Source organism: Canis lupus, chromosome 29 (assembly GCF_003254725.2).
Source record: "Canis lupus dingo isolate Sandy chromosome 29, ASM325472v2, whole genome shotgun sequence".
Taxonomy (NCBI): Eukaryota; Metazoa; Chordata; class Mammalia; order Carnivora; family Canidae; genus Canis; species Canis lupus.
Window position 1 is genome coordinate 14,253,218 of NC_064271.1, and position 27,317 is coordinate 14,280,534.

The window sequence follows — 27,317 nt, forward strand, 5'->3', positions numbered from 1 at the left end:
TATTTGCTTTTGATGGTTAAATGGCATCTCAAATAAACATGTTAAAAAACAAACCTGCTCCACCCTCAAACCTGATTTTCCTAGTCTTTTCTATATCAGTTGATGGAAATCCAATATTATTAGTTCCTAAGTCCAGACAGCTTAGAGAGTTATCTTTAATTTGTTGTTTTCCCCTATCCTTCACACCAATTCAATAGCAAATCCTGCCAGTGGCGCATTCAAGATGTATCAATCTTTTGCCATCTACACTGCTATCACTCTTTTCCAGACTACCATCATTTCTCACTTGGATTATTCCAATAGCTACTGAATAGGTCTTTTTGTTTCCATCACACTCCCTGAAGCCTATTCTTGACATAGCACTAGACCAGTCCTGCTAGAACATAAGTCAAATTATGTCTTTGCTCTGCTCAAAGCCTTCCAATGACTTACCACCTCAATGAACATAAAAAACACAAATCATTCAACAGCCTATGACACGATCTTTGCCATACTCCCCTACCTCTGTCCTCTGACCTGATCATTTACCTCTGACCCCCAACCACTTCAATTATCCTGATCTCCTCATGATTCTCCTACCAGACAGACTGCCCTGTCCCAGGGCACCACTCCTATATCCCCACTGCTTACTTCTCCACAGTATTTAACACCTGCTAACATATTGCATCATTGACCTACTGTGTTTATTGGTATTCTCTCCCTTTACATTGTAAACTTCAAAAGGGCAGAATTTGTGCATTTTGTTCAGTGTTTCCTACTTAGTAGGTACCTAATAAATGTTTGTTGAAAGTTTATTTACTTAAAGTTTAGTAAAATGGGTATTTCTTCAAATTGAAATATGTTTGCCAGTGAGATTTATGTTGCAATAATATTTAGATAAAATAATAGGCAAAATGGTGTTATAATTTCTTATTAATTAAAAGTGTAGAGGAAATAGGACTAGATTGGGGATAAGTTTATTTTGTTTTTTAGGCAGTTCTGCCAGTAAAACCCCTGTGGCTTCTAAACTTCCATTTGTGTTTGAAATATAAAAGTAATAATAGTAATAAAACTAAATTTCTCAGGGTAGTTGTGAGAATAAAATCAGATGATGAATTCAATCACATTTTCATTCAAGTGCAACAGGCATTGTTCCAGGTATCAATGCGAAAGCATTTTGTAAATGTAGAAAGCCCAATGTAAATATAAGGAAATACTATTTTCAATAGGAAAAAAGTTTTCAGTTGAGCAATTCTGAACTGCAATGCATATTTAAAAATGATTACAAATGTATATATATTATCTCTAAACTATAAAAATTGGAATATAAAGCTTTTATTAGTGAACTTTTACTAATCTTTTGAAAATATTCTGGAAAACTGAAAACATAAAACTACAAAGACAAGTGATTTGGGCATGTTTTACTCACCAAAATAAAGTTTCAGTAAATTGGTAACTTTCTTTTTGAATTAGCTAAACCTTAAACTAAACTTAAAAGCCAGCACACATAACTAATGCAAAACACAACAACAAAATAAACTCATGGAGCTCTTGAACTGAAAAATCTAAATTTTCCATAGATTTGGTTAAAGCCTCATATTCATGCCCTAAATCATATAATTATGAGATGATTTTTCATAAGTTGGGAATCTAGCCTATTGTTTTCAGCCCCCATACTCAATCAGGAAGACTTCTGATTGTGGCAAAATGTGACCACCTTAAGCCCTTCCCCCCACTTTTATATCATTTGGGTCAAACAGGATGGAAGTTTACAATCTTTTGAATTTGTCTAAATGTCAACTCAAGTGGACACATTTTGCTTTACTAGTTTCCATTACTGTAATGACTAGAAATAACTTTAATGAGATTTGAAAAAATTCTTTAAGTGATTATATTAAAATTGATCCTGCTGATCCTTTTTAATTTACAATGACATTTATACTCTAGTGATATGTCTGTCTATAGCACTCTTTAATTTATTATTTACATGAAAACTGAAAATGTTAAGGTCTTCAACCAAAATATTAAGTTCCAAAACTGAATGCAAAAAAAAAAAAAAAGAAGAAGAAGAAAACTATGAAATTCACACTTGCATTAAAAGAAAAATTTTCAGCAATTTTTAAATTTATATAGGGTGAAGACATTGGCTCTGGTTTTTTTACATATCACAATACATGAGGTTACTCAGTAATCTTTAAAAAAATCATTTTAAAATCTTGCTACTCATTTTATTAAACAAAATGAAAAAGAAACACAGGAAAAGTGAGTATCTTCAAATATTGTTTTTTAAAAATGGCAAATTAGAGGATGCTTGGGTAGCTCAGTCAGTTAAGCATCCAACTCTTGATTTCAGCTCAGGTCATGATCTCAGCGTCATGAGATTGGGTCCTGTTAGGCTCTGAGCACTTTCAATGGGGAATCTGCTTGTGATTCTCTTTCTCCCTCTCCCTCTGCCCCTCTCCCTCTGCTCTCTCTCTAAAATAAATAAATAAATCTTTTTAAAAAGTGGCAAATTAGCTAGCTAAATATTCATTAAAGGAGCTACCTGTAAAGAGATTTGAAGTACTTTATGGTTAGAAAAAAATAATGAAGTTTTATAAAAAAGATTGATTTTTTTCTTTCATTCTTTCTTTTTATTTATTTATTTATTTATTTGGTCTCCTGTTTATACTTTAAATACTAAGAAGGCTTAAAATAGGGCAGCAATAGTTTTTCACATTGCTTACATTCTGGGTATTTGATAGTATTTAGTATAATGCTACATTACCTTGTAGGTGCTCAGTAAAATGTAATTAAATTGAGTTGAATTTTATGGCTTCTTGGAAAATAGCTGTCTGATTGTAGACTATGAGGCACTATTCTCTGAACAGGACAGAATTCCATCTCCTTCCTCCATTTTGTAACTGTCTTTTGAAAAATAAATACCTAAATACATAACAGTACTTTGGCCTAATACAAGAATCCTTCCAACTGGCCAGAAGGAAGGACAAGCTACCCAACCTGTATAATAAAGCTAATGGAATAAATTCAGAAGCTAGCTTTGCTGACACTCTTGAAAAGACAATAAAAATAGGCACTGAGTTTTTTGGAAGTCCATTAACTTTAATGACTAAACCAAGAGCAGAATTCAACTATCATTTGATTAGAGAATGTGTGTGTGTGTGTGTGTGTGTGTGTGTGTGTGTGTGTGAATTAAAAAAGCAATCCAGAGGCAAAAGACCTATGTAAAACCATTTGATATTTGTTTAAGATCTTCTTGTTTAGGGCTAGAAATCAATTCTACTTGTTGAGCAACGAAGTATCACAACTGACATTATGAGATCCAAAGTAATTGAAACAAGTATGATTTCCTTTAACTTTGACCTTTCTTTCACCATCCCTAGAGTCTGATCGCATTCCTAGACATCCAGGGGAAAATGTCAGTTCCTCTAGCACAGGCTAGTATTTTTTCTACATTCCAACGGCTTAGTTTAGATTAAACAGAAGAATGACAGGAAAATCTTAAAAAGGGAACTATTTCTTCCCATCCCACTATCCATATATACAAACACTTGTCTCCACAGGCATTGCAGGAGCAATACCGTAGTCTGTTCATAGATTTTTGTTGTTGTGAATGAGAAAATCAGACATTGCCACGTGAGAAAAATGAATGAATTCCTAGAGTTGCAGATGAAAGCAGGTGTAGAAAGGCCTCTGCTCCCTTGTGGTAAGTGCCACCAGTTGACAGGAAGCTTCTCATTCTGCAGCATTAGAAATGATTTGGTCTCTGCCAGAAAATAACAGCTGCTTCAACCCAACTGTGTCCTTCAGCGTCTGATGAGCACCCATATACAACTAATTTCTATTCACTTTACAACCTGCATGGTTCCAGAAGGCGAACATGAGCAAGAGTGAGCTAGCAGGCAGTCCATAAATGTAAAGCTAGATGCTTCAATATATGGAAAGGTACTTTGTCAGATACCCACAGATCGATGAACTATATCTGTATATGTAAATTCACACACACGTCTAACTACATGCATACTTTTACAATATCAGATCTTCTTCTAGAAATGATTTAAGACAGCTAAATGAGCAAGGAATTCCCCTTTTTACTTTCATAGTCTAACGCATCTTTAGACAATGCTGAGACATATTTCTGTGGGAAAATTCCTATGAATTTACAGAAATAGAAAATATGATTATTCTTTTATCTGTTTTCTCTCACAAGTAAGGAAAATAGCAAGCATTTCTGCCATCAAATCTTTATCTAAATTAACAAGAAGTTTTGGGTTTTTTAAAATTATTTTGTTTTGTTTTTTCTTCTTATTGTCATAATTCCCTAGACCAAGGCCAAATCCTTTCCAGCAACTGGCTCCTGGTTTCCTCCACCAAACAATCCTAAGTTCAAATTCTTCTTTCCTAAGACCACATTCTTTGCTTAGTCCAGATTCTTTCTCTTTCTTTCATGTGTAGAGAGTAAATGCTATCCCTGCTGGGCATCATACTAACCTGCTGACTCATATGACTGCCACTGCCAAACGTCTTGTAAAGGAAGGTCCTGAGCCACTGTGATGGACTTAGTAATCCCCACCAGTGTTGGGGTGGGAGGGCAGAGTGGGGGGGCCTTGACCTGGTTGTCAAGATTCAGGATTCTGGGAGCTTCATGATGTCACACTGGCACCTCGAAGCTAACCCTAGTAGGAGAATTTTCACAATGGAAATCAACAACCACGCAACTCAGACTTTCATTTCTCTTTTCAGATGGTCCACCAGAGCTTTGCTAACTGACACGTCTCACACAAGCAATGACAGTTCTTGTTACATTGCCATGTTCTTAAATCAGGTTACCTGGGTTCCAAGACCCAACTTACTATGTGACATGAATGAGTCAAGATACTTAACTTTCCAAACACTGGTCTCATAGTAATGGAGTTAATACTGGCTCCTACGTCATAGGGGTCTTGAGAGAACTAAATGAGATGATTCATATAAATATATGAAGGTACACAGCACTCAATAAATGCCAATTGATATTACTGTTGATGTTAGTATTATTTCTTCTTATTATTTTTTTTTTAATTTTTTTTTTCATTTATTTATGATAGTCACACAGAGAGAGAGAGAGGGGCAGAGACACAGGCAGAGGGAGAAGCAGGCTCCATGCACCGGGAGCCCGACGTGGGATTCGATCCCGGGTCTCCAGGATCGCGCCCTGGGCCAAAGGCAGGCGCTAAACCGCTGCGCCACCCAGGGATCCCTATTTCTTCTTATTATTTTAATTTTTAATAAAATAAACTTCTGCATTCCATCTATGTTTGCAGGGAATTCCCATAATTTTTATCAGTAAGTATAAGAATAATGCCTTGTATGCAATCTAATGCTAAATCTGGCAGCATGGAATCAATTAATGAACTGCAGTAAAATGACACAAGCAAAAGGCTATTCACATGTGGATCTCACCTTGTTCTTCCATACCAGTAAAGAGTCCTGAATGCTGGATGGATGTATATCAGTTCCCTATACCCTTCTATTATAGCAGGAATAAAAAAAAATTCTCACAGAACTCTGTTCTACATAGAAGAAAGTGTTTACCACGCACTCGTTCTTTTAAATGTTAAGCATTTATTACATTTGACAACATGTTCGCAATCTTAGGGAAATAAAAGAATAACAGCTAAATTAATTGAGCACTGTGTGCCAGGTTCAATTTTAAGTATTTTACAATGTATGTAAGGTATGTGCAATTATCATTCTCATTTTGCAAATAAGAACAGTGAGGCACAGAGAAATGAAGTAACTTGAAGTCTATAGAACTTCACTCTAATAAACAGTGGAGTCAGGATTGAAGCTCAGAAATTCAGCTTCAATCATCAGTTGTACACTCATCTAAAAGAACCCCAAGTCTTTACTCAAACCATTAGCCTGTTTCTGTGTCCAGGATCTGGCACCAGCCTTATCCATATTTTTTGTGAGAAAAGAAAATAAGCACAGAGTAATTTCTTTACAAATATCAGGGAAGTAATTATTCACATGCAGTCTATGAAATATACCATACACACTAGAGCACCATTCCAATAATTTCTGCTAAAATTCTGAAGAGCTGTATGTAAAAGAAAAGGCCATGATTACATACTGACAAACTCATGCATGTTCATCCTTTCGAAAATTGCGTGTATGCTGTGTGTGTGTGTGTGTAAGTATGGCAAATTATTGTGTCAGTCATACCATCATGTTCTTGGTGATGGAAAATCATCACGGTACCAGACAAATTCAATTCCTGTCCTCATAGAGCTTATGAGTTGAACACTTAAGTAATTATACAAGTAAAAATCAAGTATTATTTAGATGAGGCTTCAACGCCTTGCTACTTGAAGTGTGGTAATAGGATAGTTAAGAATCAATAAGTGTGCATTATGTATGAATCACAAAAATTAATGAACTATATTAATTTTGTAAAGGAGGCCATACAATATAATGGGATTAGAAGCACAAAAAACCAGTAAAGCATGTGATAATTAGACAGAGATATTTTTTAGCAAGAAGACAGAAACACCAAAGTTCAAGAAGATATTTAGAAGTTGTTTGAGGAGCAATCTAGGGAGAGGTATCATGGACACTCAATTGTATCTGACCACAAATGGGCAATTTACCTCTAGGTTACCAGAAAAAAACATAGCAATCTAATGATCCAAATATCTATTTAGACAAAGTCCTGGAGATACTCAACATGTTCTTTCAAATCTATTCCCCACACTTCACCCTATGGCCAAGTAAGCACCTGTGTTAAAATCAAACTCACCTGAATCAAGCAAAGGCAGGCTAAAACCAAATTCATTTGGTTTGGGGAGTATACAAGCCTTCTTTCAAAGTTTTCAAATATTAAATAGGCATCATAAAAGCATAATGGAGCAGACATTTTCTCTTTTTCATTAACTACATGGAATTAAAATTTTGGATCCAGTTCCAGGGTATTCCAGCTGTATCATAACTATAGGCTGAAATTATATAGATCCTAAAGTTCTTTGACTCTTAAGATTTTTAGTACGTTGCCAAATACACACACACACACACACACACACACACACACACATACACATAACACTAAATAGGTAAATGAACAAGCAAATTATGAATGCATGCATGGCTCACATATTTCTGAGATGAGTCAAAATTCTGAATACTTTTTCCAAGTTCCATTCCAAGGGTCAACTCTAAAATGGGCATACCACCTTGTTCATTCCCTACCCTTTGTCAGCTTCATCTATTCTTACTTACTCTGTCCTTTCTCTGACCATAGGCTGAAATGCATTTAGGTTTTAAGGACTGTCTTCAGTTTGACCTTAACTACTAGGTACTCCTGAAACTAAATGAATTACCAGAAGTTGGTTGCCTAATTTAAATGATTTGGTTCATGTTCAGCACTCCTACATTTTCCCATTTCATTCTCTGTTAGAGAAGGAAGGAATCTGGGATTGTATCACTTGAAGATGTCTGCATTTAGTTTCTATTTGTGTCTCTAATTATAATTTTAATAGCACGAGGGTGAGGATCATGTCTCTTTATAACTATGCTAACTGCAATATCTAGCAAATTGTATGGTTATATAGTAAATACTTAATAAATCTTTACAGAAAAAAAGTGTCACTTTCTACCCCACCCATGCAATAATCTCAACAAAGTACCCTTAGATATTTCTGACTCCTAAGGGGAAAAAAGGGAGAGAGAAAAATGTGTTGACATTAAATCGACAATAAAACAAAACATAGCTAGTATACAACTCTTCAAAACAGCCACTTAGCTTCTATATAGTATCCTGGAATCCTGTAATGTAAAACTAAGTTTTGAAGTCTCTAGAAGAGTGCTATCCATAAAAGTTTCTCCAGTGACATAAATGTTCTATACCTGCGCTGTTTGGTAGGGTAGACACTAAGGATGTAGCTATTGATCGCTTGACATATGACTAGTTCAATTAAGGAAATGAATTTATTTCATTTTCCTTCATTTAAATTAAGATTAAAATTACCACATGTGACCTGTGGCTATTATTTTATACAAAACAGTTCTAGGTTAAAAAAAACTGGCATTATTTCACATGCTGACATTTAGGGACGCCTTTGATGCCAAAGAACAATCTACACTCATCCCAAACAAATACTTTGGACATAAGACTAAGGAAAATCATATGCTAGCATGTTAACAAAATTATTTTTATTCTATTGTGACTGAAGAAAAATACTATCTTCTGAAAAATAACTCTTATTGAATTCAAGCCTTTAACTAATTAACAATAACCTCCAAGCTAAATAATTCAAACTTCCTTAATTTCTTCTTCTTTTTTAAGTCCCTTTAATTTCTTAAAGGCCAGCACAGTTCTATCTGTTGTCATCTGGTTGTCATGTCAGTGATGGAACTCAGAACATGCTTCTCTAAAATATGAAGCCCTGGCATATTGAATATTTTAAGTTGAAGGATTCTGAAAAATGGTAGGTGCAGGAAGGACACTGTGATCTCTCTTCTCCCCTGAACCAGGTGGAAAGGTGAGAGGTGCCTTCACGTGAGAGATGTCTTCCCTAAAATCTATGAAGACAGAATGATGCCCACAGGCATCTATAACAAAAAGGGCTTTCTAATTTCTCCCCCAGGTTACTATCCATAGCTCATATCTTTTTGTCCTATCATTTTTTCCATGACTCTTCACTCTTATCAAGCCTACTACAAAATAGGCTTAACCATTTGGGGGCGGGGGGCTCTTCATTTCCTTATGAAGCCTCCTGTGTCATGTAAAACTTATATTAAGTAATGTGTATGCTTTTCTCCTATTAATCTTTGTCAGCTTAATTTTCAAGCCAGTCAAGGACCATAAAAAGGTCAAGGAAAACACTTCCTGTCCGACACAGTCTCACAGGAGGCATGGGGAAGGAAGGGTGTTGTTGCCTATGACAATGGCATGGCAGAGATATCCAGAGTTGTAGATGACCACGTGTTACACCAGTATCCTGCCAATTCCACTGCATGAATTAGCAGTGAAAGTTGAGAGGAAGTGAGGAAATACAAGTGATAAATGGGAACAGGACAGGTGAAGGTATACAAAACAGAGGTGTGGGCAGCCATACTAGTCATAACACCATGAATGTATGTGCAGCAATGTTGACAACTCTCAAAAATAAAATTTTTAAACTTCTTATCAACTTGAAGTTTATTAACATTAAGCCCTAAAATTGCCATGCTTGCTTGTTCTTTTAACATAATTATGCAGTCCTGGAGATGGGTCAATATTAATAATAGGGATAAAATATTATGATTCTCATTGAGGTCAAAAGAGCCTTAGTGCTTCCAGTGAGCCTGACCAGAAAGAGAAGGCAGACTCCACAGCTCACGTGCAGCATGCTAAGAGGTGTGAGTGTTTGTGTGTGAAGAAATCACTTTAATTTCAAACTGCACTGCTCCCTATTTCCTACTCTTTAGCAGGAGGTCTCTAGCCTGTTCAGAAGTAACAATACTCTAAACACAAAGAGGTATTTCCGAGTCTCTCCTAAAAGTGGCAGAGCCAGAGCCCTCCCGCAGGGCTGGGCTCCCCTTGCCTACCATTATTCATGGGCAGGCTGCTCGGAACCACTTCCACCATCTGCCTCCAGCTGTGTTGGCATAACAGAAAGTCAAATGTGCTGCAACAAGCTCCAACCCTGAATTTATTGTAAAAGCCACCATTTCTATTTCATTTGGCTAGTAAACAATCTCACACTATTAGGATGGTTAATTATAAATAACAGTCTAGCCTCTTTTAATTGAAATCTACATTTATTTAGAGCCTTTTCATGAGACTAGAATTAAGAAACAAAAAGCATTAGGAATGAATAGAAATGGACCACACTATTCAAACAGAAAAACCTCAAAAGCTAAGAATTAAAGTGCTTCTAAAAAGTAACAATATTTTCCACTTTAGCAGAAATTTTGTTCTCCTGTTCTCAAATTACATTGTCAGTGTTAAGTCATCCCACATTCCCGAACTGAAACAGGGGTTATCATTTTTGTTCTGACATTAAAATATACCTGTAGATATACGTATAACTGAATGGTACATAGAGGTGTTTTAAAGAAAATGAAGAAATTCATGAAAATCCATTCTTTTGTTAGAAAATACTTATTGATTGCCTATTATGTACAAGTAACTGAACTAAATGCTGTAGGACTGTGATCTGGGAAATTTTGGTTGTAAGAGATTGTAAGAAACATATATTATGATGCAGTATACACTTACAAATATATTTATATGACTTAATACTTCTGAGACAATATTTAACCTTAATATGTGTGATATATCCTGATATTTTCAATTGTATTCTAATTAATAATGTATTATTATAATCTACTGAATAAAAATGATGATAAACCCACTGAATTAACTTAAAAACCCACTAATGGATTGAAATCTGTAGTTTGAAAACAATATTGAAGAGATAGCAAGGCAAATAATACTCCATTTCCTGCCCTTTAGGAGCTTATGGTCAAATAGGAAAAATAAAACAAAAAACAAAAAGAGGTAAGAAGAAGAAGAGGAGGAAAAGAAAGCAGCCTGAGACTTTAATTAAAGGAGAGAATATAATAAAAGAATATTGCAACATCATAAGAGTTGAAAAAAGAGATAGATCATATGCAGTCAAAGGAAGGTTTAATGAAGAATCTGATGTATATGATCTAACTTGAAAGCAGGTAGGATTTTGAGAGTCAGATATATAGAAGAGTAGAAATGATATTGCAGATGGAATTCACAGCATGGGCCAAGGCACACAGATGAATAGGAAAAGGATTTAGGAAACAGTGAGTCACCCATTTTGGCTGGAGAATAGTGTGTAATCTAAAGTAATAGAGAAGAATGTTGGAAAGATAAAAGGACTCTTTGATGTCAGAGTGAATATTATTTTAAAGTTTAGTAGGCAATGAAGGAAAATGTAAAACTGCTCATCCATCCATCCATCTATCCACCCAACAAGAATTTATTAAGTAGCAATAGGCAAGACCCTCTACAAGCCACTGGAGAAAATGAGTGAGCAAACATCCCAGCCCCTTTATTGTTTACATTCTTGAAAGAACTATAAAACTATTAAACAATTAGCAATAACACAAGAAGAAGCCATTTAAGAAAATTAATTTGGCAACCACTTGGAGAAGAACATTGAACTATATAAGAGATTAAAAGCAGGAAAGCCAATTATGAAATGGAAAAGACTAATTGTCTAATAAGTTCAAAGGTGAAATGCAACTGTTGCTCTAAGTTTGCATGTTTTAGCTCTGCCATTCAAACTTCCTCTGTCCTCCTTTCACTGTGAAATTTGTATGAGTTCGGCCAGTTCAGCACTCTTCCGTCGTGATGGACTTACAGAACCACCCACCTATCCTCTACCACTCATTGGTTTATGGAGTATAATAGATGGGCATATATCTCTTTTGTCTGAGAGGTTTCATTTTAATGTCATTATTGAACCATTTTGGCCAGTCATGAGTTAAGTCTCAGCTGGAGATAGCATGCTCTCCCTCTTGTCTATTATTTTCCTTGTTTCAGTTTTTCTGTCATGGTGGATTTTAATAACACAAAAGTCAGGGTAGGAGATTGTTATTAAACAGATTTTTCTTTTTTTTTTTAGTTCACTTCGCCATTATGTCCAGTCAACCCGTGCCTGGTATTTCTAAACGTTATAGACGTCACAGTAACCTAACTACCTCTAGCACTAGGGGAAAGGTAAGCTTATTTTTTAGCTGCATGATTTATGTTTGGGATGATTATTATCTACTTTCCTTTTTTTTTCAAATCTATTGTATGATTTTTCTCTTTTATTTTAAAACAAATACTTTAATCCTTTTTATTTAGGGTAGTTGTAGTCGGTCATAAAAGGGGCCACTTGGTATCAGAACACCCTCACATATTTGCCTAATAATCCCTTTTAAGTAATCTGGCCCGTTGTTAATGGCTTTTTTTAAGCCAGTCATACACTTAGAATCAAAATTAGCATCTAAATGAGGATGTTTTAAAACGCATGCCTAGGGGTTGCTAGTTTCACCTTTTTTATAGTTTGCCATGTTAAATTATGTAAAATAGAAATGGTATTTTAGTATTTAATGAGCTAATGCAGAACCTATTGAGACAGCCTCCCATCCCCCCTTCTCTCTTGTACAGCCCACAAAATGCTTTTTAGGTATGAGAAATGGCCATGAATTTTAAAGCTTGTGTCAGAATGCAGAGAACCTTTCCTTCTCAACTACCCTGAATCAAAAGCAAGGTATTACTAGGAAAAATGCTAGTGTAGGAATTGGCTTTAGAATCAAACATTTTTTTCTGATGTTGTTATGCGCGATAAAATTAATTAATTTAGCATTTAGTTTTTCTAAAAAATGCATTATGGTTTATATAATGTTACAGTCTCAATTCAATTAGCAAAAAATATTAGTTAAAGCAAGAAATGATGGCACAAGCAGAAGAAAAATGAAACATCCATTCAAAAATATCCGAAGAACATGAAAAGAATTATGGTCAGAGAAGTTACAAATATTATGAAGAAAAGTGGAATGAATCAGACCCATGTATTTTAGCCTGACATCACGAACATTTCCAGAAAATTAGATCTATTATCTGGTAGTTTGTTCCTACAAGAGAAATAGGAGCTTCATTGTTTAAGTCATTTAGAAATAGAGGACCCCAAATGATAAGGACTGTGGTATAGAAGAGGGAAGAAGGGAATGATTAGATGAACTGGTAAATTGGTTCTCTCTGTAATTCCAAACACTCTCTTTTGTAGTGTAGAAAATCAAGGCAGAAGAATTTTTATGTGAGATTTGATAAAGATAACATTTTTTTCTGTTTAAATATTAAAGCAATCTTTGGAGAAAAGATCCTAGGAAAAAAATACATAGATCAAAAACCACAAGAGATTTGCAAATGATGAAGGCTTAAACCATCAATAGCACTCTGGAATTTCAAAGCCCTGGGATCTAAGGTGATTGTTTTCCTCTATTTCTCTTCTGTTTCCTGGGTTGTTTTTGTTCTTCATCATCCATTCTCTGTACACAATCTCCCCACTTCTATCTTAAAACCAACTTCTTGTTCACTTGGAAGATTGACTTTTTCTATTTAAATAACTTTGATTTTTGCTGAAAGAAAGCCAAAGTGACACAATCTTCATGGAAAATCATATTTTGCCTCCTTTTTTTGAAGAATTTTTATTTAAAGTGGTATATTTGGTACAAAATTGTGCACCTTTGTCTAAGTAGAAATTAAGATTTTCCATTCTGCCCATATCACCATCCACTCCTTAAAAGTGGCTACTAAAAATATTTCTGTACGTATTTGATGTTCATGCAGACATTCCCATGTATATATGAGTGTTGTATACTACTTTTTACCTGGAATTTATCAATTCTTTGCTAATAGATACATTTATGTTGGTTCCAATAATTTACTATTACTTATGGCATTGTAATTATAGTCTTTGAATTTAAATACATGCTGAGTCAAATGTAAAATATTTGTTGGGTTGTATCTCTGAGTTTAATATCTTTTTTCCCAATTATCCTCCAAAAAGCTTGAATTAGTGGCCCAAATTATGTGAAACTTTCTCTTTCACATTCATATCTTCATCAAGAAAGAATTGATATTCAAATATTTTAATCTTTGCCAACCTAATATTTGAAAACTATTGTTGTCTTAATTTGTGTTTTTCTATTATGTGTAGCATCAGTCTTTTTTGTATGTGTTTATTGGCATTTATATTTCCTTTTTCTTTGAAGAGCCTTATTTAGACCTTTTGCCTGTTTTATTGTTAGTTTCTTATCATGTGAAAACTCTTTGTATGTCATGTAAACTAGCCATTTGTGTGGTAAACAGTTTTTCAGAATGTTGTTTGCCTTCAACCTTGTTATTTTTATAGAGTCAAATTTATTAACTCTAATTGCATTTATGATTTTTATTTTTCATGTCATGCTCACAATGGTAATGCTTGACATGGTATTTCAATAGAATCGCTTGGTCCTTGTTGCTCCCATTGTACTACCTTTTCTACAGGACTAGCAGGTTGTATTATAATTATCTGTTCCCTTCACTAGATTGTTGATTCCAAGCAGAACATGACACTGTCATATTTGTTTTTGTAGTTTAGTTAGCAGAAAAGCCAAAATGCCATTACATATAAATACTAGCTGGTAAATGATAAGTAAATAAACATAATTAAATGTAAATAAATGAATTAGTGAATGAACAAATGGATAAATAAAATCTGAAGCTTAGGATCAGCCAGATGTGAAATCTGGAAATGAACTCATAACCTTGTTATGAATTTATCCCATCCATTTATAAAATCATACAGTTTTAATTCCTAAAATTCATTATTATTTAATAATCATTTTCTATAGTACAGTTTAAAATTTTTCTTGAAATCTTTTCTATATCTCTAATTTTAATCTCTTCTTGATTCTTTTTTATTGTAATTATTTTTCTCATTTTATTAATTAGATAGTCCCATACTCTGGTTCTCCTTACTTTAGCAGGCATAGTATTTTATTAGTCACATGCTTTGCTAACAAGTTGAACTAGCTTTTAAAAAAAAAATGCTGAATGCTTTGTCTAACCAAATATAGTCCTACTCAAAGTAGTTAAAAGTAGGGCACAGCTACCTTAGGAACAACAGAAACCAGGTATATGAAACCATTAGGACATCCTCCCTCATTCTACTCTACTTCTTCTGCTGTCAATTCATTCTCTGGTTTATCCTCAATACTAGAAACATATCCATTTGCACCTTTTGGGTTTAATATCCTCAAAGCTTACAGTAATCAGAAAAATAAGGACTATTGCCTCCTGGGTCTGTGTTAAAAAAATGAATGAATAGATAAATAAATAATAAAACAAGAGAAGGATTAATTGGCCAGGCAGCAGTCAAATACACCCTCTTGGAATAAGCACTGTGTATCTGTGGTGATGTTATACAATGATTGGGTGATTATGGGCCTCATGAAGAACAGATTCCATTAACAAAAAGAATAAAGGAAGGTCTCAGCAAGTGTCCTGATTAAAACCTATTTGTTGGAAGTCAGACAGACCTAGGCCTTATAGTGCTTTTGACTTAATCTTCCTGAGGCTACGTTTCGTCATCTATAAATGGAATAATAAAAGTATACCTAATAAAGGGATGTTATTTAAAAATGCAATGATATAATATAGGTGCTTAGCATATTACTGCTCAATAAATCTTAGCTATCATCATCCTCCTCAACTTCATCCTTATTATCATCACTGATGAATAATCAGAAAGAAGTTTTAGAAATGGGAGAAGAATTTTTAAGAGGAACATACATGAGAAACTGAAAAGAAGAATATGGAGGATAATTTTTGCAAAAAGGCAAGTAAATTACAAGATGCAAATGCTCAAATACTTTAGATACTACAGAACCTAATAACAATAGTTATGTCATTAGCCCCTTACTACTGTGCTAACAGTAGTATATTGTTTCATTTCATCTTGCAACAACCCTAAGAGTCTGCTTAAGATTCTCTCTCTCCCTCTCTCCCTGTACCTCTCCCCCGCTCTAAAAAAAAAGATTCAGGAAAACTGTGCTCTGATTCTGAGTCCGCCTCCAGTAGGTGCATGGATATAAACAAATCATGCAACTTTTCTGAGATTTCATTTCTATACTTGTCATATCCAAATAATACCAGTCTCTACTGGAGAGTGCACACACAGCACTAGACATACCAATAACCCCTTTCTGCACAAAGAGCTAGAAACAATTTCTTTACCCTTGGGACTTTGTGCTAGACATGAAGGCCTGACATGAAATCAACACAAATAGATTGGTCCAACATTCATGGACACAGAAATACATGCAGGTAATAGGACTGACTGATATAAAAAACAAAACAAACACACACACACAGAGAGAGAGAGAGAGAGAGAGAGAGAGAGAAAAGCCTGTAAGCTAAATCCATGAATCAATAGAAATCATGAGTCAGCAGGAACCATGAAGTTTAAAATAGAGAAGAGAGTACATCTTCCAGAGGCAGAGACATTGAGATAAGCATAAATAGATGTCTACCAACCCCAACCACTACTATCAAGAAGGGAGAAAAAACTTGCTTTCAGTTTATTGTCAAAAGTACATTAAATCAACTATGGAGATTTTGAAATCTAGGTTCTCTGACTTCTGTCTACAAGATTGTTAAGATGGTTTCTTTTTCATTTCCCTGTTGATCTCTACAATGCCCATTAGCTGAAGTAACCTGATCATGTTTCTGTAAATTGAAACCAGGAAGACTGACAAGCAGCCCTATGAGCCTCAAATAAGAATAAAATTAAATATGAAAAGGCTTTAAATATTAAAAACTAAACAAAACAGGATATTTTGATAGTAAAGGGATGTAACAACTGTATGTGTCTGAAGAGACCTAATTTAGTAAAGATTTAGAATGTCTTTTAAAAAAACTAATTATACTATTTACATTTACTGAAAGGTGAATATGAATGTGTTTGACAATCATTTTTAAGTTTCTGATTTCCTTCAGCGTTCTAATGAGGACAACTGTCAGGATATGTTTTCCCCCTCAAAAAAAAAAAAAAAGAGTCAGAATAGTTTTCCATTAAAATATCTTAATTTCTCCATACTGTTCCTTGAGAAATAATTGAAGCTCCTTTGCTTGGAATACTGGTAGGGAAAATCATTAAAATATGCTGGAGGGAACTAGCCTGTACTATCCTGGGGATGGAAGAGTTGAATGTAAGTCCTTTCATCTTTATTTAGACTCTTCTGTAATATATTTCTTTTCTGAGAAAGAATTTATCTCCCTCCAACAACATGCTGGGGAAAATGGCAATACCAAACTATATCATAATGCAATAATCTATGTAATTAAATTATTTCATGGATCAATAGGAATGTGCAAATTGTGAAAAACTGTGAAATGTAATAATGTGTCTGACATTATAATTTCTGATGGCTTATTTATTCTTCAAGGGCTTTATACATTGATGCTCATTTGATTTCCCTGAACAAAGAAATGTTTCCTGGTTTGCTTTGGTTCTTCATTCCTTAGACAAATATATGTAGAGAGCATGTTCTGTGTAAGGCATTGTGTTAAGTGCTGTAGGGGATAAGAGGAAAAATAGGGTCTTTCTCCTTAAGGAGGCTATGTTCTAATACAGACAGAGAGACTGCATGGTACAGTAGAGAGAAAAGGACTCTGGGAACACACAGACTGCATTCAGATTCCATCTCTGGCCCTTGCCAGCCGGGTATCTGTCTTTTTGCATGTAAAATCATGATAAAAATGCCTCTCTGAGGTAACTGTTCTGAGAATGAGGAGATAATGTACATAAAGTACCTAGAGAAATATTCGTATTCAATTAATCAGTGTGACTTTCCTTACTCCTTAAAGAAACAACAACAACAACAAAAACTATAATCAGGTAATATGTGCTAAATATATAAATCAATTACCTAGAGAATAATGTGGGAACTTTGCTCTAAGTTTTTAAATATAGTGGCTGCCAACTAGGAGAGTGAACTATCAGAAACACCTGGGAAGCTTTTTTTTTTAACTCCTTCAACTATCCCAACTACCCCTCAATATCCACCCCACTCCCTACTACATCCATACATTCTAAAATGTGTCAATCAAGTAGAGAGACAACCAAGCAAGTAGGGAAATGCTGAGTTCTGACACTTACTGATTTTAGCCAAGACATTCAATCTAAGTTTTAGTTTAGGGCAAATACCATGATTGCAAAGGTTTTCCATTCCCTGTAAGTAACATTGTGAATGTCCTATATTAAATACCCAGCAACTGTTTCCCCATTAGCTAAATAAACTGTGAAATAGCAAAGTTGTAAGTATAGTACGGTATTACTCTAAGAATTAAAGTAGTTTCTGTAAAACACCTTCTCAGTGATGCACACACTTGATATTTAATAGCAATTATCATGGAAGGGAGAGACATCCAAGAAAAACATCCCAGAGGAAATAACATCGAACATAGCAGGATTCTGATATGCCAGAGTAGACTGGGATAACTTAGCAAGCACTGTGGCAGGGTCATGTATATTTGAGAATAGTGGATAAGCTAGTTTAACTGGTGTTTAAGATCCATAACAGCAGAACGTGGCAGATGATGTTGCAAAGTAGACTGTGGTCAGTATGTGAACGTCCCTGAAAAAGCTATTGAGGAGATTTTATTACATCCACCGTGCAAGGTGAAGCAAACGAAGGTTGCAACACAAAAGAAAGAGAGACATGATTAGAACTTCGCTTTCAGAGGATTAATGTAGCACTTCTATTCAGGATGGGAGGAAACCTGACAAGAGGTGTGCACATTACCCAGGAAGCAAGAGTGTTTAAATAATGGTAGAAGTATTAATGGAAGGAACAGGTCAAGAGACATTTCAAGAGAGCAATCAACAAAGCTTGATAATATGGTGAGGTGATGAAAGGATGACAAAATGTTCTAGAATTAATTCAAAGTTTGGTAATTATTAGAATAATTATTCCCTTTACAAAAGCAGAGATGTCAACAGGAGAAACTGTTTTGGAAAAGGAAACTATTTGTTTAACAAAAAACTGTTAAGCATTTTAATTCGGTTTTGAACTTGATGCATTTGAGGTATCAGGAATTTATCCAGGAAAGAGTCAGAGATTGGGGCCAAAGATGTTTTTTGACCATCATTTCAATAGAAATTTTAAAAAGACTTCATGAAGGATTAAAGATAGGGCCTCAGGGAATTCATCTTTCAGAGGCAAGAAAAGAAGATAAACTTGTCTATTTTACCAAAATAAAATTGTCCTAGTACCATAATCACTTAAGACTATGCCTTCGATTTTATTTAAATGTGTATTTATGGCTTCACATTTGTATGACAGGAGATTTTTAAAAAACTACTGATTACTTTTATTTTCAACACAACTACTTATTAATTGTTTAAAACTCCCTTTTCAGAAGCTTTATTTACTTCATATAGGAATAATTCTCCAAATGGCCCTAGACAAGTTTTCCAGTTTACTTAACTCCAGGAATCCTGCATTTATTTTCTTAATGCCCTTGGTTCTTTTTGCCACCCATAGGTTATTGTGAGAGGAATGATTCACAACAATTAAAACTCGGTTTGCAAGAGAATTGTAGACTTGGCAGATAGAAAGGGACCTGCATAATCAATCGTAAAACAGGTCTTCTGCCATCCATTAGGATTTTGACTTCAATATTAGAGCTACCATTCAGTTAATGAAAATTGCCTTATATGGAATTACATGTAAATGATACATATTATTTCCGCCATTTGAAGAAGTTATGCTAATCGGTACTTTGTGGTCTATTTAACAGTACAACCATGCCTGGTGGTGACTCAATCCAACTTTTCTAGATATTTTATTTCAGTGATAAGCAGAAAAAGGGCATTCCAGGAATTTTCAGGATGAAGGTCGAGATAACAGAGACTGGTGTGTGATTTTAATTAATCAATTAATTAAGCAGATATCTGCTAAATCCTAGAGTGCCAATGGCGAACAATACTTCTGCCTTCACAGAGTTTTCAGTGCAGCAGAAAGACTAACGTACCCAAAATCAATTTCAACGAAGGAGATGTACTTATGGGTGGGGTGGGGGTGGGGGGCCAGACAAAAGTGCCACAGGGCCCAGAGCAGGGGCAGCTACTTAGCTCAGAGGTATTCTGGAATGTTGCCAGTAGCAAAGTGACATTTAAATTGAGGCCAGAAGAATGAATAGGAGCTGTCCAGGGAAAAGAGGAGAGAGGAAGTGGAGCAAAGCACTTCACCTCTCTGACCCTCAGTTTCATCACCTGTGAATTAGGGAACACAGACCTCACGTGCTTTTTGCAGGTATAAAACCCAATGCCCTAATTTAACGAGTTCTTCCTTATACCCAAAATGCCCTTCCGCCTTGTATCCTTCTTCCCCTGGATTGCCTGGTTAATTCCTATATGCCCTTAAAGACAACTCAAGACATCTTTTTTTTTTTTTTTAATTTTTATTTATTTATGATAGTCACAGAGAGAGAGAGAGAGAGAGAGGCAGAGACACAGGCAGAGGGAGAAGCAGGCTCCATGCACCGGGAGCCTGATGTGGGATTCGATCCCGGGTCTCCAGGATCGCGGCCTGGGCCAAAGGCAGGCGCCAAACCGCTGCGCCACCCAGGGATCCCAACTCAAGACATCTTAAAGCTCCTTCTTGAAGCTCTTTTTGAAGTCCTCCATGATTCCAGCAAGAGCTGCTCTCTCCTCCCTTACCAGCATTCCTGTCATTTTGCAGGATTCTTTTTTTGTCTACTTCTCTAACTAGATGGTGAGCTAACTGGGGCAATGACTGAGTTATATTTATCTTGATGTCCCTAGCATCTGTCCACATCTGGCATATAGTAGGGGTTCCATAAATCTTGAATAAATAAATGCATGATTTTAAGAACTCTCAAAAAAACATTTCAAGAAAAAAATCTTTTCTACACCCCTATACACAAAAAAGAACACAGTGGAAGGCAATAATAATGCTATTCTTTTGACAACTGGGAGGTCTATCAAAAGAGTTTTTCCAATATTATGGCAAAATTTAGAATTAGATATGAATCCATTGGAACTTTGGTGATCCAAAGCTTTATCAGACCCCACAATGGTCACTTTTGAGGATTACTATGCTTAAAAGTATAAGTATCTGTTTGGGATAAATTACTTTTTCTTATCTTCATACTTCACCTTCATTTTTATCATGAAACTACCTTATTATTCACAGTGGTTTTAAAAATCAATCATGCTGATATAAAAATAATCAATCATTAATTAAAAGAGCAAACAAAATTGATTTATGTGACACATAACTAAAAACAAACATTTAATTATAATGTTGAATATACATTTTGATAGTAAAATTAATATGTCACTGTTTTAGGAAGGATTAAAACTTTGGTTATCTATTCACTTTTTGAAGATTAAAAATGTTATCTCCTATTATGAAGGTCGAGAGTTTTATCAACTGAATTAGAAGGTAATTTTTATTAAGCATTGATTTAATACACTGGTTTTCCTTTTCTCAGCCTCATGACATGCCTAATGTGATTTCTGAAATTTCTTTATCAACAATAGGCAACTTTTCACATTTGCAGGAGTCCCTTGAATACCTTGTCAGACTAGCTTTCTCATAAAGGCCAATGAAAACTACAGTTGTAAAGAAAATCACAACCTCCTACTTTTAGTTCATTTAGAGACCCTTGAGTGTTCAATGACGTGAAAAGTGACATATATCTGTGAATTAAGGAACTTTAATTACACCAAGAGTGCACTTCATTATATAATACATAATTCAGGAGATGATTGAAAATTCAATCCACCTCCAGTGCTCAAATGTATCCCCTGCGTTCAGGCATATTCAAAATATTATAAAACAAGGATGAAAAGTTTTGAGGCTCTATGCTGGACAGAGTCAGAAGAGGGAGGTCCACTGTGATGGATTTATCTAGAATGATTAAGAGTCACCAGACACAAATTTAGGAGCATGTTTTCCTTTAGCACAAGTGAACCCAAGAAATGGTGCCTTATAAGGATGCAGATTTCTGAGCCAGAATTTAATGAAGCCTTTCCTTCCATTCAACTACCTTCTGCCATTTTTCCATCATGTTAAGTGCCTCATCAGAAAATATCTCTCCCTTTCTCCATCTTAGAAGCAAAAGAATCACTAACACTGATAATTAGCTAAGTAGGAAATTACCAGTGTTACTGATTTATGGAATTAATGGTTAGTATTCACTGCTCAAGCTCCATCACAGAAACAACCATGGGATGGGATGGGATGGGAAATGACTGATAACAGAAAGAACCAGGAACTTAGTTCCTTCTAGTTTAGCTTCTGTAGTTTGGACAAATCTTTTAGCTTTGGGCAAACCTATTCAATGAGCTTGCTTTGTCTTCATTCTTTTACTTTTTCATTCATTCATTCACTAACTGTTTATATGGGCATTGGCAAAATCAATCCCTGAGAAAGGAGTTTACTATAAATACCAGCCACTCCTGCCTCAAAATGTTCTGAGGGGCTCTTAGTCCTGCCACATTATGAAGCAGCCAGGTCCCTTCCAGAGATTGATTTTTCTTCTTATTTAGTGAAAAGGAATCTAATTGTTCTCAGTGCAAATGAAGACAGAAAGTCCCACCGGAGTATACTTCAAGGGACCCTTCTCAGTTATATATTGTGTACAGTTGTGGTCCTCCAGAGGGACATAGACAAAGAGGTCCTCTTGAAATGTAATTCAGATCAAGTCTCTCCTCAGGTTCAGAACCTTCCAGGATCTCCATCTTTCCTAGAGAAGAGCCACAGTTTGTAAGACAACAAACCAGGCACTATGGACAGTTGACACCCCTCTCAACTGGATCCCCCTAACACCTCGGTTCTCTTAGCAACTCTCTTTTCCCCAGGTACCCTCCTGCCTCCAGGCCTGTGTACCTGTTCCCTTCCCTGTCTAAACTACTTTCTCCTCAGATGGACACATGGCTAGCTGGCTCCAATGTTTCTTTCAAGTCTTTATTCAAAAGTTACCTTTGTAGAGTCCTCTTCTGACTACCCTTTGTAATACCTAACTCCTTACCTTGAAACTCCACACATTTTTTCTTGTATTTTTTCTTTTCCTTAGTACTTATTACCATCCAGAAAACTGAACATTTTTTTTATTCATCTTGCCTAGTTTCTTTCTTTCCTAGGAGAACGTGAGTTCCATAAAGGCAAGATATTTATCTGTTGTGTCCACTCCAACACCCCCAACATCTAGAAAGATAGACTCAGCACACAAAGGGTGCTTAGTAAATATATGTTGAAAAATCCTTTTGAGTTTGGTGTATCTTATCCAGGCCAGCCCTCCCTAAGGGGAAGAATGAGCTATTTTTTCTAAGAAGCCTAGGGAATCCCTTTGAGAAGAGATTGATATCAAACCTTTCAATAAGCACTGCAAAGCTGGGCACACTAAGTCACTTGTTTAATGAACAGCTTGATTTGAGAGTTAGCAATTTGCAAGTAGATGCTAGTTCTGTGTTGGCTTTTTCCTTTTCAGCAAGCACCTTCCACCACGGGGCTTAGGTTGTATGTAGCTGATCCATCCTCTGAAAAAGGTGCTTCTTGCCTGATGAACCCATTACCTAGTTCTCTCCTCACCCCTTAGATTTCAGCTCTAATGTCCCCAGGGGAACTTCTTCTGGCCCTGCTCATAGGACAGTGTCTTTTTCCTTAGCAGCGCTTTTCACTTACAATAATCCAAGTAGCTATGTGATTATTTTATTAAACTCTCCTCTTCACAGATTGTAAGCTCCACAAGGGCGGAGATAGAGTATACTTTTATTCACTATTCTTTGCCCAGCACAGATTTCAAACCACAGCACTGAAAGCAGCTCAACAAATATTTGATGAAAGAATTTTGAGTAAATGGAGAGAGCTGACTGACTCTGAATAAGAAACTTACATCACTGCTTGGACAAGCCAGACATAAGGAATGAAAAATGGCAATAGAAAGAAGAGAGAGAAGAGCAGCGAGTAAAGTGATTAAGATAGCACCCTTAAGAAAAAAACTTGAATTAAGCTCATTATATTTGTGAATACTTGGGCCTGAAAAAAATTTGGTCATGCAGTCTAAAGAGATAGGAAAGTCAGGGAGGCATAAGACTCCTTTCCATCCCCTCAAAGTCTTGGGGAGGGATTTGAACTTCCACCAGAGGTAAAAATGGGATTGAGTGTGGAACAAAGTAATTTCAATTAAAATCTAAGGCAAAAAGATCTGCAGATGAAATCTGGGTTATATATCTCCCATGTCCCTCCCTCTGTTCTCTCCAGTTCAGACTCTATAATACACCATTAAGATCATGATCATAGGTCTCTCAAACACCACTGTCTGCTCTTTCAGTCTTCCACAGCCTGTAGAGAATGAGTGTAATCCAAACCCTAAACTGTATCCAGAGCTCTCCATAATCTAGCCCTTGCCTCTGATCTCTAGACTCAATTTTTAAACCATCCTCCCAGGTATAGACTGCTCTCCAGCCCAAATAAACTTCTCCAAACATAGCAGGCTGTTCTATGATCTCAAACCTTGGTATTTCTTATTTCCAATGCTAGGAATGTCCTATCACACATATTTACGTGATGTATTTCCATTAATCCTTCAAATCAACCTCCAAGATACAGGATGGCATCTTGGAATTTGCCCTAAGCAGAGTTACTGCCTTCAACCTTTGGGATTCCTTAGTACTTTGTTAACCCTTTATTACTGGGATCACTATGTAATTTGCAGTATTTCTACTAACTTGATTGTTCCACTAGGCTGTGAGGCACTTGAGAGCACAAATAGGGAGAGTATTTACATCAACATATTCCTAAACTTGAACACAGGAAAAGATATAGGATAACTGCTTCACAAGAAGTGGTTCAATTAATAAATTAATGCAAGCCTGTGTTGAAATAATGTGCAACAAAATTTGCAGTTTTAATGCAACCATATCTGAGACAGAGTATCATACCCAGAATAGGGATCACATTGTGATCCAGAGCTATACAACAGTTCAAGAATGTATTATAATGTTGTTCAAGTGTAATTTTTTTGAAAAATAAGGGGAAGTGAGGAAGTGCTAGGATGATTGATCTAAATAGTGTTGGTTTCCTTTATTTCAGGATATATTGATTAAATCCCTCTAATGCACAGGGACTTAAGGCTGCAGCAACAGCCCTTTCTTTGAATGTCTACATTTCTTCAGTGTTCTATGGAGTGACAATGCTATGTGGTATTGCCCAGGACTCCTGTAGTAATATTGTTCAGTACACAGGCTCATCAGTGTAAGAATACTTGAAATTTCAAAGTTTGTGTAAAGACCTTATATAGGGTTTCTCTCAGTGACAGTTATAGATGCAAAGTTGTAGATATATGTTAGATAAAGATTATATATATATATATATATATATATATATATATATATATAAAACACTTACATATAACGTATATAAAAGTTATAGAGTCAAAGACAGACATGTAATTATTCCAGGTCTTTGTAGACATCCTTCTCTATGATGACACCTCAGTCCTGTGACAAATATCCAACATCATGCCAGGCACTTGGCTCTCAGTAAGTGTTGATTGCATGAAGGAATTCACAAGTTTGTTTGTGGCATGGATAAGATATGTACATATTGAATTCCTGTGAATGTGGAAACTTTTCTGATTTCATATCAGTTAAGGGTTTCTAGTGTTTTTGAGTGCTAAATATTTCATGAGTGACTTTTAATACCCTAGTTGACTGTCATTGGGAATCCCAGCAAGTTATGTAATAGAACAATATGGAGAGGGGAAAAAAAATCAAAAAGTAAACTCCAAATTTAATTAATATTCACTCAAAATATAAAATGTGCCGGGTTCTTTGAAGGTACTTTCACACACATTGTTTCACTTAATTCTCATGACTCAATTAGATTTTTAACAGTGATGAGATTTAAGTAACTAAAAGCTTTCCTTAGCCTTCAAAAATAAGGTGCCTGTTATCCGTACTTTCATTAGATCCTCTTTCATATTTGGTTAACACTCTTATCCTAGAGCACTACAGTTTGTCATGATCAACATCTTCCCTACCATCATATAGGGAGATCATGTATTATGAGTTAGATTCATAATCTCTTTTAATCTAATGTTCACAATAGCACTTTCTGATAAATTATTTTTTAAATATTTATTTATTTATTTATTTATTTATTTATTTATTTATTCATGATAGACATAGAGAGAGAGAGGCAGAGACACAGGCAGAGGGAGAAGCAGGCTCCATGCCAGGAGCCTGATGCAGGGCTCAATCCCGGGACTCCAGGATCACGCCCTGGGCCAAAGGCAGGCACCAAACCGCTGAGCCACCCAGGGAACCCTGATAGATAATTTTTATTCTGATATAAACACAGAAGAAAACATAGTTGACAGTTTAGGTGACTTTTCCAAGTTCACAAAGCTAGGAGAGGTATACCCAGCTTTTGATTTTAAGTCTTCTGTCTCCATAGATCATGCTCTTAAACACTGGACTACAATGCTTCCTGTTGATTTTCTTCTCTGTCTGCTTCACTAAGCTGTCAATTGTTTGAAGGCATGAAGCATATATCATTCAATTTTAAGACCTCACAATAGATGCTCAATACATGTTTGCTGAATTAACAGAAAACTGCTTCCAAGCATATCTTCTTTTGCTAGATTTTCTATCCAATCTTGAGAAAAACTCTTAACCATTAGAAGCTTTCAAGAACATATGATATAAGCTGAAATTTTATATTTATTTATTTATTTATTTATTTATTTTTAAGGTTTTATTTATTCATTTGAGACACAGGGAGAGAGAGAGAGGTAGAGAGGCACAGGCAGAGGGAGAAACAGGCTCAATGCTGGGAGCCTGACATGGGACTCGATCCTGAGTCTCCAGGATCACACCCAGGGCTGAAGGCAGCGCTAAACTGCTGAGCCACCAGGGCTGCCCTAATCTGAAATTTTATTTATTTTTAAAGATTTTATTTATTTATTCGCAAGAGACACACACACACACACACAGAGACAGAGACTGAGACAGAGACACAGGCAGAGGGAGAAGCAGGCTCTACGCAAGGAGCCTGATGTGGGACTCGATCCCAGGACTCCAGGATTATGCCCTGGGCCGGAGGCAGGTTTTAAACCGCTGAGCCACCCAGGGATCCCCCTAATCTGAAATTTTAAATGTGATCTAGAGTTAAGTTGAGTAAAAAAGGAAGAGGAGAAGCATTTCTAGAAGACAGTATGGCATGATACATTCAGAGGACAGTTCACAAACAGATATGGCTAGACTAAAGAAAGGGTGTGGATGGGTAGAAGAAAGTGAGATCAGAAGGCAGATTATTCACTATCTAGTATGCTAAGCAAAATGTCTTAATTTTGTTTTTTTTCTTGGATGGTCAAGGAAACAAATGAAGGATTTAAGCAGAGGGTAACGTGATACTGTCTCACATGTTGGAAAGATTACTCCTGTGGTATCACAACAAATGGATCAGAGGACAATAGTGGAATGACCAAGGCAAGAAATTAATTATTTGAGCCAAAACTAAGGCAGTAGGGAAGGGCATGGAAAATAAAAGAGGGGCAGATATCATGAAGGCAGAACCTAAAGAGCATCATGACTGATTAGATGTGGAAGAGAGAAGAGTTAAAGATGCCTCCTCAACTTCTAGCTTGAGTGACAGGGTGGTTGTTGGGGGATATCCACAAAATAAATCTCATAGGAAAAGCAGCTTTTTGAACAATATAATTAACTTTAAGTTTTGGTTGCTAAGCAGGTAGATAGATAAATAAATCTTAG

The 27,317-nt window shown here is 35.7% G+C and overlaps 1 long non-coding RNA gene across 2 annotated transcripts; it reads left to right on the plus strand.

Moving 5' to 3' along the window:
- The first annotated feature begins 8,358 nt into the window (after positions 1-8,358).
- LOC125753986 (uncharacterized) lies at positions 8,359-27,035 on the plus strand. Of its 2 annotated transcripts, none has more exons than XR_007407074.1 (4): positions 8,359-8,444; positions 11,604-11,698; positions 12,829-12,950; positions 26,922-27,035. It is a non-coding gene; the product is annotated as an uncharacterized LOC125753986 (long non-coding RNA). The 2 variants fall into 2 exon arrangements; XR_007407075.1 differs by having other exon boundaries at positions 8,368-8,498.
- Positions 27,036-27,317: the final 282 nt, after the last annotated feature.